The sequence below is a fragment of the Xenopus tropicalis genome, chromosome 1 (assembly GCF_000004195.4).
Source record: "Xenopus tropicalis strain Nigerian chromosome 1, UCB_Xtro_10.0, whole genome shotgun sequence".
NCBI lineage: Eukaryota > Metazoa > Chordata > Amphibia > Anura > Pipidae > Xenopus > Xenopus tropicalis.
The window spans coordinates 217,401,532-217,419,764 of NC_030677.2; the positions used below are offsets into that span (position 1 = coordinate 217,401,532).

Sequence of the window (18,233 nt, forward strand, 5' to 3'; positions counted from 1 at the left end):
TCTCCCTATGCTCTCCTATGCTGCAGAGGCAGCAGAAAGTAGAGGGTGCCGCGCGGATTGCTAGCTGCCAAGGCTAGCTAAACTGGCCGGCCCTCCGCTCTCCCTATGCTAATGCAGAGGCGCAGAAAGTAGAGGGCGCCGCGGATTGCTAGCCGCCAAGGCTAGCTAAACTGGCCGGCCCTCTGCGGCCCTCTGCGGCCCTCCGCTCTCCCTATGCTAATGCAGAGCAGCAGAAAGTAGAGGGCGCCGCGGATTGCTAGCCGCCAAGGCTACTAAACTGGCTGGCCTTCGCGGCCCTACGCTCTCCCTATGCTAATGCAGAGGCAGCAGAAAGTAGAGGGCGCTGCGGATTGCTAGCTGCCAAGGCTAGCTAAACTGGCCGGCCCTCCGCGGCCCTCCGCTCTCCTATGCTAATGCAGAGGCAGCAGAAAGTAGAGGGCGCCGCGGATTGCTAGCCACATGTACAGGGGAACCTCTGCACAAACACTATGTTCCTTCCCAGGCATGCTGATTTGCATATGCAAAGTGACTGACACTGAGCTCAGAGTTTGTGTCTCACTATTATAAACAGGCTGTGTATGGCACCCCCAGTCTGTATGGCACCCCCAGGCTGCACATCTGCCCTTTGCTTTGGTCAGTGTAATGTGAGGATAAGAGAAAGTCATTTATAGAAGGAGAGAATTCAGAATGTGTTTATGTCAGAAAAAGCCCCAATTATCTTCTGAGCTGATATTTTGGGGGATGGGGATATGGGAATATTTGGAGTCTGTAAACAAGTTATGTCTAAATACTGAGCTAAAGCTTGTTTGTATTGATATCCTGTAATACAATGTGTATAATAGGGCAGCGCTAGTTTATATGTACCTGTACCCATGATGCACCTGTGTCTCTGTGCCAATGGGATCATTTGTAGGTTCCACCTAGTTCTCTATGTAGGTTGAAGGAAAAAATATATACACAAAAGCATTGACCAATGAGAATGCTGATTAGATTCCCAGCACTATATCAGCCATTTTGATATTACCTTACATATAGAGATAATGATGGCATTTTCCCGTCATTATATGGCACAGGAATCAGACATGGGGATAAAGGGACAGACTTGTTCAGTGCTGGGAAACTGTGCTTATTGCTCCCAACTCCAATTGCAGGAACAGAGAACAGGGAGCCGGATTTACTCACATCAGCTGGGATTCTCATTGGGGGATTCTTTTGCATATTAATGCAGCCACTGGCTTTGTGCTGTTGTTTTGATAATTTACTGCATTCCCTAAGCTCCGCCTCCCAACAGCAGCCCAGAGCAAACTGAGCATGTGCAGGAGCCAGATCTTATAGAAGATGGTATAACAAAGTAACAAGATGGCGGCCCCCTGTGGACAACTTTGAAAGCATAAATCATTATTTAAATTAGGCTTCTCAACCTCTGGGCTTGTGCAGTAAGTTCATAATGTTTATGTTTATGTTCAGTATATAAAATACAGCATTTCTAATGATTTTCTTTTTTAGGGTTTAGTTCTCCTTTAAACTGTTCAGTGGGCCCCTGGCGTTCATATTTAGGGTGTTTTATCTTGGTACCTAATGCTATGTGGGAGATAAGATGCTGGAAACTGGAAGCTTTGAGTGGATTTTTGGAAATGTCATCAAAATTGCCAACTTTAGGAAAGCTTTGCGGCTTGGTACTTTGGAGTAGAAAGACATGGGTACCCATTTTAGATTCGGGGGAATGTGTACTTTCCAAAAATATATGACTTTCTGGGGTGAATGTACTTTTTACTAGTTTTATCCCACATCTAATGATGTAAATGTTGATTTTGCAGAAGCTGAAATGACAGTACATATGGGTGTATATTCTCATTGGGCCCCTACATGCCACATACTTAGCTAAACCTATACATATTGGGCATCAAACTGTTCAGGGGACCCCTGGTGTTCATATTTAGGGGGTTTTATTTGGTTACTTTATGACCTTTAGGAGTTAAGATACTATAGACTGGAAGCTTTGAAGCGATTTTAAAAAAATTTCACAAATTTTGATAAAAACCAATAACTTTAGGAAAGCATTGCGACTTCATAGTTTGGAGTAGACAAACAGTTGTGCCTATTCTGGATTCCCCAGAATCTCTTCTTTCTAAAAATGTAAAATTTTCTGGGATAAACTTTCTGTTAGTGGAATTTTTGGCCTTGAAATCTAAAGTATGCAGCTTTCTGGAGCAGTGCTTTGGAAATTTGGTAGTGTACTGCTGGGTGTTTTTGACCTATAAAAGTGAGAAATCTCCATAAATCTATATATATTTGGTATTGGCACGTTCAGGAGACATAAGACTTTCCAAATCAGTTGTAATTTCATGCATAAACTAATTTTTGTTTCTGGTGCATGTGTTTATATTATGGAAAATGTGATTTTTTTTCATTTTTTTAGACATTTAGAAGCCTATATCTTGTTACAGAATTGGAATTACACAAATATTCTACCATATTTTAAAAGCTTAGGTTGTCCTGAAAAAAACAATATATAGTTTTCCTGGGTAAACTAAAAGTCCCCCCAAGGAAAGGCCCCTAAAGTGAAACAGTGCAAAATGTTCAAAAACTGTCTGGCAGTAGAAGTTCCGCTTTGTCCAAAACGGCTGGCAGTGAAAGGGTTAATGCCATTTTACTTGCCTATGCAGTACTGCTCTATAACTATATAGGCTGATGCCACCCGGGGCGGAGGTACACACAGTGGATTTTGGTGTGGAAATGAATCCTCACATATGTACCTGCCCCGGGCCGGAGCAATGGTTCTGGGTGCAGCCAAGGAAGGAGGTTGATGCCAGCATGGGGCTGATTCTCAGCCTGTGATTTTCCCACATTCACATACATTTGGCACAGCACATACATAATAATAGTAATAATAATGCTTTATACAATGTTAATTTTGCCTAAACCTTAACCTTAAGCTTTAGTGGCCTTTAAACTTGATTAGACCAGTGATTCTGCTCCTGTACAGCAGGGCCCCCCATAGAGTTACAAGGAAGAACGTTACCATTTAGAAGATGAGACAAATGACTTCTTGCTGCCAGAGATGCAAAATGGATCATTGCTCCTTCTATATTGCTGCAGTTGCAGTTGGTCAGTGCAGTTGGTGGAACAGACAGGGAGCTGCTCTATTTATTAGGACAGTGAGGGTGGGTATCATGGTGCTTATATACAGTTCCCTGTTTGCTGATGGCTCTTATGTGATGCTTGGAGCTACAGGGAAGAAATGATTCCCAAAATACCAGAGTTTAATTCTAGCTCAGTGATACAGATATATAGAAAATTAAACATTTATAGGCACAAATGGAACTCACAGTAGATGGATTTGCTGAGGTAAAGAGGCCCAGGCACACTCAGTACCAGAGCTTATCCCACACTCACACTCCTCTCTGGGGACTGAGCAGGATCCCACTCCCCTCTGTGTGACACCCTGTAGGGGGCCTGGGTCACTTCCAGTGGAACCTCCAGACCCTCAGTCTTCGCAGTGAATTTCCACATTTCGCCATTGGCAAATTGTTTCGCGAAACTTCTGTGAAAATTCACCACGAAAAATTTGGCGCGTGGAAATTTTTTTGTTGCTCGTCAAATTGGGCATGGTCGCATCAAAATGGGCATGTAGTGTCAAAAAAGGGTGCGGTCACGTCAAATAAGCGAGGGCGACAAAAAAATAGACACGAGTGACAAAAAAATAGCCACAGGCGACAAAAAAATCATAGAACAAATGCGTGTCACTAATTTTTGGCCATTTCGCGAATTTTCTGGCAAAGCGAAATGGGACAGATTCGCTCATCACTACTGTTATGGCAAAGAAAGCAGTGCCAGAGTGAAGCCCCATGATTAATTACATCACAGAGTCAGTGCAAGTTCAGGAAGTGGTGGTTGCACCTACGTTGGGGGGGTGCCCCTTTCCAAACCCATGGCAGAGGGAAGCAGCCAGAAGGAATTGTGGGCCTCACTCAAATGGGTGCGGCTGAGCTTTAGAAGACCTGCTCAGAGCATGCAGCAGATGTGAAGGTGAGATCCAAACCTACAAGAGACACTAAACCCTGCTGTGCAACACTGCTCAACCAAACTTTACTCAGTTAGTAGTGAATTAAAAATCCCAGTGTAGGGGACTGGAAAAATATCTACCACTTTCTCGGGCAGTTTCTCCTAGACAAGGCTGGCACCAGGGGTAGACAAAAGAGGCACCTGCCTAGGGCACAACTCTGGGGGGCACCAGTCAATTACCTCTCCTGCCTACCCCTGGTCCTAGGGCACCCAGTCAGCTTGGGCCTCCCCTGTTCCTTGATCTTAGAAAGCTAAGGAGGATCCTTGGGTATAGAAGGGCCCTAAAGTCCTGTTCCTAAGGTAAAGTTTGCCCCTGGCAGTTTAGAAACTAAACCACAGTCCAGAGAGAAAATCTGGAGAGTAACTTCTAAAACTTCTATATGCACCACATTAAAGGGAAACTAAAGTCTAAAATAGAAAATAATTAGAAATTCTGCATTTTGTATACAGAACATAAACATTATGAACTTGCTGCACCAGCCCAGAGATTGAGAAGCCTAATTAAAGTAAAGCTTTAGGGTTTCAAAGTTGTCCACAGGGGGCCGCCATCTTATTACTTTGTTAGACCTTTATTATAAGGGCTTGCACATGCTCAGTGAGCCCTGGGCTGCTGTAAGGAGGCGGAGCTTAGGGAATGTAGTAAATTATCAAAACAAACAACACAAGTCACATTACATCTGCCATAGAAGCTGATACAGAAAAGCTGATTAATAATAAGAATCATAATATGCAGCCTGCACTGGTTCCTGTGTTGCCCTGTAATGTAATGTGGGTTTTAGAGTTTTTTTCTTTTGTTTAATACAAGTTTTCCCAGCTCCTCAGTGTCAGTGGCTGCATTAATATGCAAAAGAATCCTCCAATGAGAATCCCAGCTGATGTGAGTAAATCCGGCTCCCTGTTCTCTGTTCCTGCAATTGGAGTTGGGAGCAATAAGCACAGTTTCCCAGCACTGAACAAGTCTGTCCCTTTATCCCCATGTCTGATTCCTGTGCCATATAATGACGGGAAAAATGACATAATTATCTCTATATGTAAGATAATATCAAAATGGCTGATATAGTGCTGGGAATCTAATTAGCATTCTCATTGGTCAATTTTTCCAACCAAAACACCTTCACTCCTTCACTCCTTCACTCCTTCACTCCTTCACTCCTTCACTCCTTCACTCCTTCACTCCTTCACTCCTTCACTCCTTCACTCCTTCACTCCTTCTACACTGACCAAAGCAAAGGTTTGCTGAGCAGACTGGGGGTGCCATACAGCCTGGGGGTGCCATACAGACTGGGGGTTCCATACACAGCCTGTTTATAATAGTGAGACACAAACTCTGAGCTCAGTGTCAGTCACTTTGCATCCTGGGAAGGAACATAGTGTTTGTGCAGAGGTTCCCCTGTACATGTTGTTCTGCCTATACACCTACTGGCACAGTTTGGCCTCTCCCCGTGTGTAATGCACACACACCCCATGCAACTGCTTCATAAACACTTGTCAGGAGTTATTGGGCTGTTGTGTGGGTGTATATATAAGCAAAAAAAAAAAAAAAAAAAAAAAAACACACCCAAAAACACACCAAAAACAAAAAAAAAGCCCCAGTGCTAAACTAGTAATATTCTGTACCTTAGCCCTGGGGGGGAGTGTAAGGGGCAGATACAGTCACTGTGTTACATACAGAGAAACCTTTACACTGGGGCAGTTTATTCCCAGAGGGGCTGTTGTAACAGCAAAGTGGACTGGAACTTTTGTCACAGCTTCTGCCTCTGTTTCCAACCTTTGTAACTTATATTTGTTACACAGCTCAGTATTTGGGATCATTACAAGGGGGAAAGAAGAAGCCGCACTAAGGATTCAGCTAAAGTCTCGCCCAAGCCTCAAAGTGCCAGAGCAGGACTTCAGTTATTTAGGGAGCAGCCAGACAGGACTGTGATTGGTTAGCAATAGCAGTATGGGGAGCTCAACCCTCTGTTAACTTACCCAAATGGGTATCAGGTGCAAATACTGGAAGAACTCACCTTGCATGGGGGTCAATAGTCAACAGCAAAAAAAAAAATCCAGTAGCATACTGAAGATGCAAGCTGTGAAAAAAATGTGTTTTATTTGCCCAAGTACATATAAACAAGCAAAGAGCAACGTTTCGGGCCCCTCCGGACCCTTTCTCAAGGACTGTGATTGGTTGCCTATTATGCATGTTTAATAGTGACCAGACCAAGCAGGCAGGGGAAAGAAAAAATATTGTGAGTCGATCCCTGAGCTCAGTGACATCAGCCAAGAGCAAACTGAGCATTTAGTGTCCTTTTAAAGGAGAACTAAACCCTAAAATAAAAAATCATTAGAAATGCTGTATTTTATATACTGGACATAAACATGAACATTATGAACTTACTGCGCAAGCCCAGAGGTTGAGAAGCCTAATTAAATAATGATTTATACTTTCAAAGTTGTCCACAGGGGGCTGCCATCTTGTTACTTTGTTATACCATCTTCTATAAGATCTGGCTCCTGCCACATGCTCAGTTTGCTCGGGGCTGCTGTTGGGAGGCGGAGCTTAGGGAATGCAGTAAATTATCAAAACAACAGCACAAAGCCAGTGGCTGCATAAATATGCAAAAGAATCCTCCAATGAGAATCCCAGCTGATGTGAGTAAATCCGGCTCCCTGTTCTCTGTTCCTGCAATTGGAGTTGGGAGCAATAAGCACAGTTTCCCAGCACTGAACAAGTCTGTCCCTTTATCCCCATGTCTGATTCCTGTGCCATATAATGACGGGAAAATGCCATCATTATCTCTATATGTAAGATAATATCAAAATGGCTGATATAGTGCTGGGAATCTAATCAGCATTCTCATTGGTCAATGCTCTTGTGTATATATTTTTCCTTCAACCCCCATAGAGAACTAGGTGGAACCTACAAATGATCCCATTGGCACAGAGACACAGGTGCATCATGGGTACAGGTACATATAAACTAGTGCTGCCCTATTATACACAGTTTATTACAGGATATCAATACAAACAAGCTTTAGCTCAGTATTTAGACATAACTTGTTTATAACAGACTCCCAAATATTCCCATATCCCCATCCCCCAAAATATCAGCTCAGGAGATAATTGGGGCTTTTTCTAATATAAACACATTCTGAATTCTATCCTTCTACAAATGAGTTTCTCTTATACTCACATTACACTGACCAAAGCAAAGGATTGCTGAGCAGCCTGGGGGTGCCATACAGACTGGGGGTGCCATACACAGACTGGGGGTGCCATACAGACTGGGGGTTCCATACAGACTGGGGGTGCCATACACAGCCTGTTTATAATAGTGAGACACAAACTCAGTGTCAGTCACTTTGCATCCTGGGAAGGAACATAGTGTTTGTGCAGAGGTTCCCCTGTACATGTTGTTCTGCCTATACACCTACTGGCACAGTTTGGCCTCTCCCCGTGTGTAATGCACACACACCCCCATGCAACTGCTTCATAAACACTTTGAGAGAAGTTATTGGTCTGTTTGTGTGGTTTTATATAAAAGCAAAAAAAAAAAAAAACAAGCCCCAGTGCTAAAGCTAGTAATATTCTGTACCTTAGCCCTGGGGGGGAGTGTAAGGGGCAGATACAGTCACTGTGTTACATACAGAGAAATCTTTACAATGGGGCAGTTTATTCCCAGAGGGGCTGTTTGTAACAGCAAAGTGACTGGAACCTTTGTCACAGCTTCTGCCTCTGTTTCCAACCTTTGTAACTTATATTTGTTACACAGCTCAGTATTTGGGATCATTACAAGGGGGAAAGAAAAGTCACACAATAAGGATTCAGCTAAAGTCTCACCCTCAAAAGGACTTCAGTTATTTAGAGAGCAGCCAGACAGGACTGTGATTGGTTGGCTAGTATGCATGTTTAATAATGACCAGACCAAGCAGGCAGGGGAAAGAAAAATATTGTGAGTGGATCCCTAAGCTCAGGTCACTGACATCAGCCAAGAGCAGACTGAGCATGTGCAGTAGTTGGGCAAGGCAAAAGATGGAGAACTACTGTGGGCATCTTCAGGGGCATGGATCTTTATTTCTATAGAGCTTTGGTGACTTTGGGCTGGTACAAGGGCCCAAAACACATAGCTAAACATTTCTAGCCATATTCTTTTTTAGGCTTTAGTTGTCCTTTAATGCAGCCATTAGCTCTAGAGAGCTGGAAAAAGTATATTAAACAGTACAAAAGAAAACTATAAAACCCACATTACATTACAGGGCAACACGTAAACCAGTCCTGTTTGAATATTATGGTTCTAATTTTTAATCAGCTTTTATGTTTCTATGGGATGTTACCTGCAGTTTCATAATTTACTATTATCTCTAAGTTCTGCCTCCCAACAACAGCTTAGAGCCCACTGAGCATGTGCATGGTCTTGGTCTTACTAACACTGCACTTTTCTTTTCACTTTTCTAAAACGCATTGTCTTTTGGAATTTGTAATTCAAATTATACTTCTGTAAAGACATAAATGTTCCTTATAGAAGGTAGAAGGTATTTAAAAAGTTATGAGAACTTGTTTCCAAGTAAATAGGTCTAAATAATATAATGTAACATTTGGGCAGAAATATACAGGCTAAAAGGCCGGCGCTTGAGGTGAGTATGGCAAATATCTCCACACACACACAGTGTTTTTGCCTTTGGTGCTCAGATAGGCCGGGATCATTGTGATCCAAACACTGCAGAAGAGCAGCATGCTGAAAGTGATGTACTTGGCCTCATTAAAACTGTCCGGTAAGCTCCAAGCTAAAAATGCTAAAACAAAACTAACAGCTGCCAGAAGCCCCATATACCCAATAACTGAGTAAAAGCCAATAGCTGAGCCCTCATTGCACTGAATGATGATGGTTCCAGGGGAAGTGTGAATGTCCAGTTCCTGAAAGGGAGGAGAAATGGCCAACCAAGTCATGCAGATGATTATTTGAATGGATGAGCAGAACAAGACTACAGAATTGGACAGTTTGACTCCCAGCCATTTTCTCCATGAGCTCCCTGGCTTGGTGGCTTTGAAAGCAACACAAACCATGATAGTCTTGGCCAGGAGAGAAGAGACAGCTATGGAGAAGGTGATTCCAAAAGTGATGATGCGCAGCATGCAGGTTATATCCACAGGGCGACCGAGGAACAGAAACACACTGAGGAAGCTCAGCTTGATGGAGACAAGGAGGAGGAAGCTCAGGCTCCGGTTGTGTTGGCTCTCACTATGGGGGAGTCTCGGTATGTAATGAAGGCGCCTAATATTAGTAGAGTTGTAAGAAAAATCAGAACTGAAATTGATGAAAAAAATACAGAAATCATATCACTTGTATATGAGAGAAATTGTTCTTGCAATACACTGATTTTTTTCTCTCATTGGGCCATTCCATGTCTGGGGATCTGATGCAGTTCTCATTATCTGTAACAATAACAAAACAAATGCAAAATAAAATATATTTGGTTATCGGTGATAAACGATTAAAAGAATAAAATTGAGAGTGTACTTACTAATGCTAGCACTGCGCTATGAATACTGTCACGTACAATTAGGATAATTTTGTAGGTAAATGGACACAAATCCCAGCACTAAAGCTGCCCCACAGCGCCCCCTAGTTCTCTATAGAAGTTGATAAAAAACATAATTTTACATGGAAACCAATTCCCCAATGTGAATTCTACCAAAAACTTAATTAATGATACAAGAGAAGTGACCAATGAGAATGCTGATTCCCAGCACTGTGTCAGGCCCCTTGCTGGTACCTTACATATAGAGATAATGATGGCATTTTCCCGTCATTATATGGCACAGGAATCAGACATGGGGATAAAGGGACAGACTTGTTCAGTGCTGGGAAACTGTGCTTATTGCTCCCAACTCCAATTGCAGGAACAGAGAACAGGGAGCCGGATTTACTCACATCAGCTGGGATTCTCATTGGAGGATTCTTTTGCATATCAATGCTGCCAATGCGGGCACTGGGGAGCCTGAAAAGTTTTATTGTGCAATATTGCTTTAAGAATCCAAACCTGATGTTGCTGGACTTCAGCTCCCAGAATGCCTCACCCTTCATTATATGTTACATTATTCTGGGATTTGTAGTCCAACAACAGCTGAGTAAAGTTTGGTTGAGCTGCGCTGTGCAGCAGGGTTTAGTGTCCCTTTAAGACTTCAGTTTGGCCAAATTCAAAAGCTGAATCCTACATGACACAACTTCTAGATATAAAAATTTGTTTATATAAAATAGAGAGCCATTAAACGGTCAGTGGTCAGTGGTCAGTGGTCAGTGGTCAGTGGTCAGTGGTCAGTGGTCAGTGGTCAGTGGTCAGTGGTCAGTGGTCAGTGGTCAGTGGTCAGTGGTCAGTGGTCAGTGGTCAGTGGTCAGTGGTCAGTGGTAGCCCCTACACCCACGACCCCCAGGCCAAAAGGCACTTAGGTGCAAGGGTCAATGGGAACCTTCACACAAAGGCTAGGGCGCACCCCTTTATCCCACAACCCCCAGGCCAAAAGGCACTTAGGTGCAAGGGTCAATGGGAACCTTCACACAAAGGCTAGGGTGAGCCCCTTTATCCCACGACCCCCAGGCCAAAAGGCACTTAGGTGCAAGGGTCAATGGGAACCTTCACGCAATGGCTAGGGCAAGCCCCTTTATCCCCAAGCACCAGGCCAAAAGGGTCATTAACTCACCTTCACCTGAAGGTTAGGGAGAGACCCTTTATCTAAACACACAGCGCAAAAGGCACAAAGGTTGTTGGCTTCACATTCACCCAAAGGCTTGTAAGAGCCCCTTTATCCCTGACCCACAGGCCAAAAGGCACTAAGTGGCAAGGATCATTGGATTCACCTTTGCCTGAAGACTACACTTGTTCATACAGTTATGAAACATCCCTTAGACCTACTACAGTACCCCCAGCATGTGCCCAGTCCATTCACCATGGGGGAAAAGGCAGAAGGTCTATAGGCAAAACCCCACGCTAAGTACAGGGAAACCATTGCCCAGACACTATATACCTTCCCAGGCATGCTGATTTGCATATGCAAAGTGACTGATTTTAGGGTGCCCCATTGCACAGCTCTGTCGGGGGGGTACGGCCATATTGAACTTTCCTATAGAAGGAGTTGCATTTTTTCCCCCTTCTCTAAATTTTCCACCTTAGAGACAAAAATATGCCTGGATTTCCCCTGAAATAAACAACTCAATTAGACCCTGACAAATTCACTGACATAATCACAGTAACATTGCTTATGGCATCTCTTTGCTCCCCCATAACTAGAGATGTAGCGAACTGTTCGCCGGAGAACTAATTCGCACGAAAATCGGGTGTTCGCAAGTTCGCGAACTTTTAGCAATGTTCGCAATTTTGGGTTCGCCTTAGCTGGAGCCAAATTTTGACCTCTCACCCCAGAGCCAGCAGATACATGGCAGCCAATCAGGCAGCTCTCCAACCTGGACCACTCCCTTCCATATATAAACCGAAGCCCAGCAGCCATTTTACATTCTGCCTGTGTGTGCTTGTTGAGTTAGCATAGGGAGAGAGCTGTGCAGGGGTTTGAGGGACAGTTTAGGTAGCTTTGCTGACTAGTAATCTACTTTCTACTGCTCTGTATGTAGCTGCTGGGGACAGCTGTCCTGCTGATCATCTGCTGTAACCCAATAGTCCTTGTAAAAGCAGTTTATTACACAAGTTTAGAAATGTAGTGTGATTTCTGCCCTTTACAGCACAAAACGCAATGTTGTGTCAACAACGTATTTTTCAGAGAAATTTTTGCCCTTGATCCCCCTCCTGCATGCCACTGTCCAGGTCGTGGCACCCTTTAAACAACTTTAAAATCAGTTTTCTGGCCAGAAATGGCTTTTCTAGGTTTTAAAGTTCGCCTTCTCATTGAAGTCTATGGGGTTCACAAAGTTCGCAAAAGTTCGCACTTTTTGGCAAAAGTTCGCAAACGGGTTCGCGAACTTTTTTTCTGAGGTTCGCTACATCCCTACCCATAACTTCCTGCCTTCCCAGCAGGTCCGACCTCAGCTTCATAGAGTTTGGCCTGGAGGGAATGTGCCATTGTGCTTGCTGTACTAGTGATTGGCAAGTTAAAGGGGATGTAAGAGCTCTGTGCAGGGGCAGTATAATAGCCAATGAGGTCAAACTGAGGCGTGATTATTGCTAATTGTGATGAAGCTGAAGCTTGATGAAAGCAGAGGGGCTGTGTTCCCATTAGGGAGGAGCTGCTGGCTTATTTTTTGTCGGGGGCTTCGCACATGCTCCTTCTGCCTAATCATGCTTCACTTCCTTTGCCCCAGCCATTAGGTGGGCGGGAGGTATTTTTCTTTTATTCCTTCCAGCTGCCAGCTGGAGCTGGTTTGTGCACCCTGGATAGGTGTCATTGTCCTCTAGGCTTGACCCTAGGCCCAGACTTGGTGGGTCTCACCCTAGCTTCAGCGAAGGTGGATCTGCCCACACATGCTGTTCATTGGCGAAAGCCTTGGGCACATGAGCATCGGAGCCCATACCTTCAGGTAGGACTCACAGGTGTAAGAACTGAAACAACATTCCCAGACACAGAAACCACCCCCCACACAGATTCTGTAGATGATCCAGCCCAGCAGCCTCTCCCCCCACTGATACAAACCCCCTTACACTTAGGGAGACTATCTTTAGAGACATGCAAATGTGCAGTTGTTACACCATGCAGCCATATTGGGATTCTGTAGAACTACAGCTGAAGAAACAAACATTCTGCGGGTTTCCCTCACTTTCCAAATTGCAGGAGTCTCAGGGCTGGAACATGAAGCAACTCCCCCAAATCCCCAGCAGTAAAGACAGTAGATGGTTTAGCTCTATTAGCCAGACTACACATTTCATGCACAGCAAGATTTTTGTTCCCACTTTGCACGTCCATTGACTCCCCCACCTCATCCCCAGCCGTGTCCCAGACAATCTCTCCAGGGATATTTCCATCAGAAAGTGGACTCACAGCACTTCCAATCAAGAATTCCTCCAATACACCTGCAGTTTGGCTCCCATCATGGGCCCCACCCTCTTCCACTGTATGCCCCTCCCCCACACTCTCCAGTGTAGCCCCCTCAGCTATTGGCTCAATCACAGGGAATAATTCAGTTTCAGCAACAACATTTTCAGAATTGTCCCTAAGAGACAGCCCACCCCCAGATTCCCCTCACCCCTTCAGCCTCAGGGGGTTCAGCCCTTCTCACAATCCCTGCATAGGGCACCCCAGCTGCTCAAACTCTGGGGCAGTTTCTAGCCGGATGCTCCTGGCTTCCCCATATATCCAACCGCTTGGCTGTATGCAAGCGCCAGCTCCATGGCCCACATTAGCACAATTGCCCCAGCACTTACCCTTAGGGCAGGCATCATGGATATGGCCTTAAGTAAAGCATTGCCTACAGTACTTGGGTACCAGGGTAATACACAAAACCCTGTTCCCAGAAATAGAAACATTTGCCGGAGGGTGTTTAACCCCTCCAATGCCATCCGGGCCAGGACTGAGCTTCACCCAAAATTTATGCTTTCCATTAAATATTTTAAAGCAGTTGGTTTGCCTTATACCTCCTTTAATTTTACTGCAGTACTTTTTCGAAAAGAACAGAATCAGGTCCTAATCCGTAATATTAAGCATGTGCAGAATAAGGGGTTTTTCCTCCATAAAGTATAGTGGGAGCACATCAAAACCTCTAAAGGAGCCATGTTTCATGTTAAATCTTTCAAAAATATCCCCACACATAGATACATTATATAATCACATCATACGATCTAAGCAATACATAATCCTGCCGGCAGAAAATGTCTTTTACCTGAAGCTCAAATTCTGCCATTATTATCTCTTTTCCAAAAGATCCCAACCCAACTCCTGCCCCACATACAGGCTTCCCCGGAAAATGTAAAATTTAACTTACAGACACAGTCTCCTTCATTTCTATTATGCAAGAGTTACAACACAAACAAAACAAGAGTTTGCTGAGCAGACTGGGGGTGCCAAGCAGACTGGGGGTTCCATACACAGCCTGTTCATAATAGTGAGACACAAACTCTGAGCTCAGTGTCAGTCACTTTGCATCCTGGGAAGGAACATAGTGTTTGTGCAGAGGTTCCCCTGTACATGTTGTTCTGCCTATACACCTACTGGCACAGTTTGGCCTCTCCCCGTGTGTAATGCACACACACCCCCATGCAACTGGCTTCATAAACAGTTTGACAGAAGTTATTGGTCTGTTGTGTGGTTGTATATAAAAGAAAAGAAAAGAAGAAAAAAAAAAAAAACACCCCGGTGCTAAAGCTAATATATATATACAGGCTAAAAGGTCCATGCTTGAGGTGCTGAAAGTGATGTACTTGGCCTCATTAAAACTGTCTGGTTAGCTCCAAGCTAAAAATGCTAAAACAAAACTAACAGCTGCCAGAAGCCCCATATACCCAATAACTGAGTAAAAGCCAATAGCTGAGCCCTCATTGCACTGAATGATGATGGTTCCAGGGGAAGTGTGAATGTCCAGTTCCTGAAAGGGAGGAGAAATGGCCAACCAAGTCATGCAGATGATTATTTGAATGGATGAGCAGAACAAGACTACAGAATTGGACAGTTTGACTCCCAGCCATTTTCTCCATGAGCTCCCTGGCTTGGTGGCTTTGAAAGCAACACAAACCATGATAGTCTTGGCCAGGAGAGAAGAGACAGCTATGGAGAAGGTGATTCCAAAAGTGATGATGCGCAGCATGCAGGTTATATCCACAGGGCGACCGAGGAACAGAAACACACTGAGGAAGCTCAGCTTGATGGAGACAAGGAGGAGGAAGCTCAGGCTCCGGTTGTTGGCTCTCACTATGGGGGAGTCCCGGTATGTAATGAAGGCGCCTAATATTAGTAGAGTTATAAGAAAAGACAGATCTGAAATTGATGAAAAAAACACAGAAATCCCATCATTAGTGCACAAGAGAAATTGTTCTTGCAATACACTGATTTTTTTCTCTCATTGGGCCATTCCATGTCTGGGGATCTGATGCAGTTCTCATTATCTGTAACAATAACAAAACAAATGCAAAATAAAATATATTTGGTTATCGGTGATAAACGATTAAAATTAAGAGTGTACTTACTAATGCTAGCACTGCGCTACGAATACTGTCACGTACAACTAGCTTAATTTTGTAGGTAAATGGACACAAATCCCAGCACTAAAGCTGCCCCACAGCGCCCCCTAGTTCTCTATAGAAGTTGATAAAGAAACATAATTTTACATGGAAACCAATTCCCCAATGTGAATTCTACCAAAAACTTAATTAAAGATACAAGAGAAGTGACCAATGAGAATGCTGATTCCCAGCACTGTGTCAGGCCCCTTGCTGGTACCTTACATATAGAGATAATGATGGCATTTTCCCGTCATTATATGGCACAGGAATCAGACATGGGGATAAAGGGACAGACTTGTTCAGTGCTGGGAAACTGTGCTTATTGCTCCCAACTCCAATTGCAGGAACAGAGAACAGGGAAGCCGGATTTACTCACATCAGCTGGGATTCTCATTGGAGGATTCTTTTGCATATCAATGCTGCCAATGCGGGCACTGGGGAGCCTGAAAAGTTTTATTGTGCAATATTGCTTTAAGAATCCAAACCTGATGTTGCTGGACTTCAGCTCCCAGAATGCCTCACCCTTCATTATATGTTACATTATTCTGGGATTTGTAGTCCAACAACAGCTGAGTAAAGTTTGGTTGAGCTGCGCTGTGCAGCAGGGTTTAGTGTCCCTTTAAGACTTCAGTTTGGCCAAATTCAAAAGCTGAATCCTACATGACACAACTTCTAGATATAAAAATTTGTTTATATAAAATAGAGAGCCATTAAACGGTCAGTGGTCAGTGGTCAGTGGTCAGTGGTCAGTGGTCAGTGGTCAGTGGTCAGTGGTCAGTGGTCAGTGGTCAGTGGTCAGTGGTCAGTGGTCAGTGGTCAGTGGTCGCCCCTACACCCACGACCCCCAGGCCAAAAGGCACTTAGGTGCAAGGGTCAATGGGAACCTTCACACAAAGGCTAGGGCGCACCCCTTTATCCCACAACCCCCAGGCCAAAAGGCACTTAGGTGCAAGGGTCAATGGGAACCTTCACACAAAGGCTAGGGTGAGCCCCTTTATCCCACGACCCCCAGGCCAAAAGGCACTTAGGTGCAAGGGTCAATGGGAACCTTCACGCAATGGCTAGGGCAAGCCCCTTTATCCCCAAGCACCAGGCCAAAAGGGTCATTAACTCACCTTCACCTGAAGGTTAGGGAGAGACCCTTTATCTAAACACACAGCGCAAAAGGCACAAAGGTTGTTGGCTTCACATTCACCCAAAGGCTTGTAAGAGCCCCTTTATCCCTGACCCACAGGCCAAAAGGCACTAAGGGGCAAGGATCATTGGATTCACCTTTGCCTGAAGACTACACTTGCTTGTACAGTTATAAAACATCCCTTAGATCTACTACAGTACCCCCAACATGTGCCCAGTCCATTCACCATGGGGGAAAGGCAGAAGGTCTATAGGCAAAACCCCACGCTAAGTACAGGGAAACCATTGCACAGACACTATATACCTTCCCAGGCATGCTGATTTGCATATGCAAAGTGACTGATTTTAGGGTGCCCCATTGCACAGCTCTGTCGGGGGGGTACGGCCATATTGAACTTTCCTATAGAAGGAGTTGCATTTTTTCCCCCTTCTCTAAATTTTCCCCCTTAGAGACAAAAATATGCCTGGATTTCTCCTGAAATAAACAACACAATTAGACCCTGACAAATTCACTGACATAATCACAGTAACATTGCTTGTGGCATCTCTTTGCTCCCCCATAACTAGAGATGTAGCGAATTGTTCACCGGAGAACTAATTCGCACGAAAATCGGGTGTTCGCAAGTTCGCGAACTTTTAGCGATGTTCGCAATTTTGGGTTCGCCTTAGCTGGAGCCAAATTTTGACCTCTCACCCCAGAGCCAGCAGATACATGGCAGCCAATCAGGCAGCTCTCCAACCTGGACCACTCCCTTCCATATATAAACCGAAGCCCAGCAGCCATTTTACATTCTGCCTGTGTGTGCTTGTTGAGTTAGCATAGGGAGAGAGCTGTGCAGGGGTTTGAGGGACAGTTTAGGTAGCTTTGCTGACTAGTAATCTACTTTCTACTGCTCTGTATGTAGCTGCTGGGGACAGCTGTCCTGCTGATCATCTGCTGTAACCCAATAGTCCTTGTAAAAGCAGTTTATTACACAAGTTTAGAAATGTAGTGTGATTTCTGCCCTTTACAGCACAAAACGCAACGTTGTGTCAACAACGTATTTTTCAGAGAAATTTTTGCCCTTGATCCCCCTCCTGCATGCCACTGTCCAGGTCGTGGCACCCTTTAAACAACTTTAAAATCAGTTTTCTGGCCAGAAATGGCTTTTCTAGGTTTTAAAGTTCGCCTTCTCATTGAAGTCTATGGGGTTCACAAAGTTCGCAAAAGTTCGCACTTTTTGGCAAAAGTTCGCAAACGGGTTCGCGAACTTTTTTTCTGAGGTTCGCTACATCCCTACCCATAACTTCCTGCCTTCCCAGCAGGTCCGACCTCAGCTTCATAGAGTTTGGCCTGGAGGGAATGTGCCATTGTGCTTGCTGTACTAGTGATTGGCAAGTTAAAGGGGATGTAAGAGCTCTGCGCAGGGGCAGTATAATAGCCAATGAGGTCAAACTGAGGCGTGATTATTGCTAATTGTGATGAAGCTGAAGCTTGATGAAAGCAGAGGGGCTGTGTTCCCATTAGGGAACTGCTGGCTTATTTTTTGTCGGGGGCTTCGCACATGCTCCTTCTGCCTAATCATGCTTCACTTCCTTTGCCCCAGCCATTAGGCGGGTGGGAGGTAATTTTCTTTTATTCCTTCCAGCTGCCAGCTGGAGCCTTACCAAGGCAAGATTTGTGCACCCTGGATGGGTGTCATAGTCCTCTGGGCTTGACCCTAGGCCAAGACTTGGTGGGTCTCACCCTAGCTTCAGCAAAGGTGGATCTGCCCGCACATGCTGTTCATTGGCGAAAGCCATGGACACATGAGTATCGAGCCCATACTTTCGGGTAGGACTCACAGGTGTAAGAATTGAAACAACATTCCCAGACACAGAAACCACCCCCCACACAGATTCTGTAGATGATCCAGC

At 44.5% G+C, this 18,233-nt stretch overlaps 2 pseudogenes; both read left to right on the top strand.

Moving 5' to 3' along the window:
• The first annotated feature begins 12,161 nt into the window (after window positions 1-12,161).
• On the top strand, window positions 12,162-12,319 carry LOC116408559 (annotated as a pseudogene).
• Window positions 12,320-17,732: 5,413 nt separating this feature from the next.
• LOC116408554 lies at window positions 17,733-17,887 on the top strand (annotated as a pseudogene).
• Window positions 17,888-18,233: the final 346 nt, after the last annotated feature.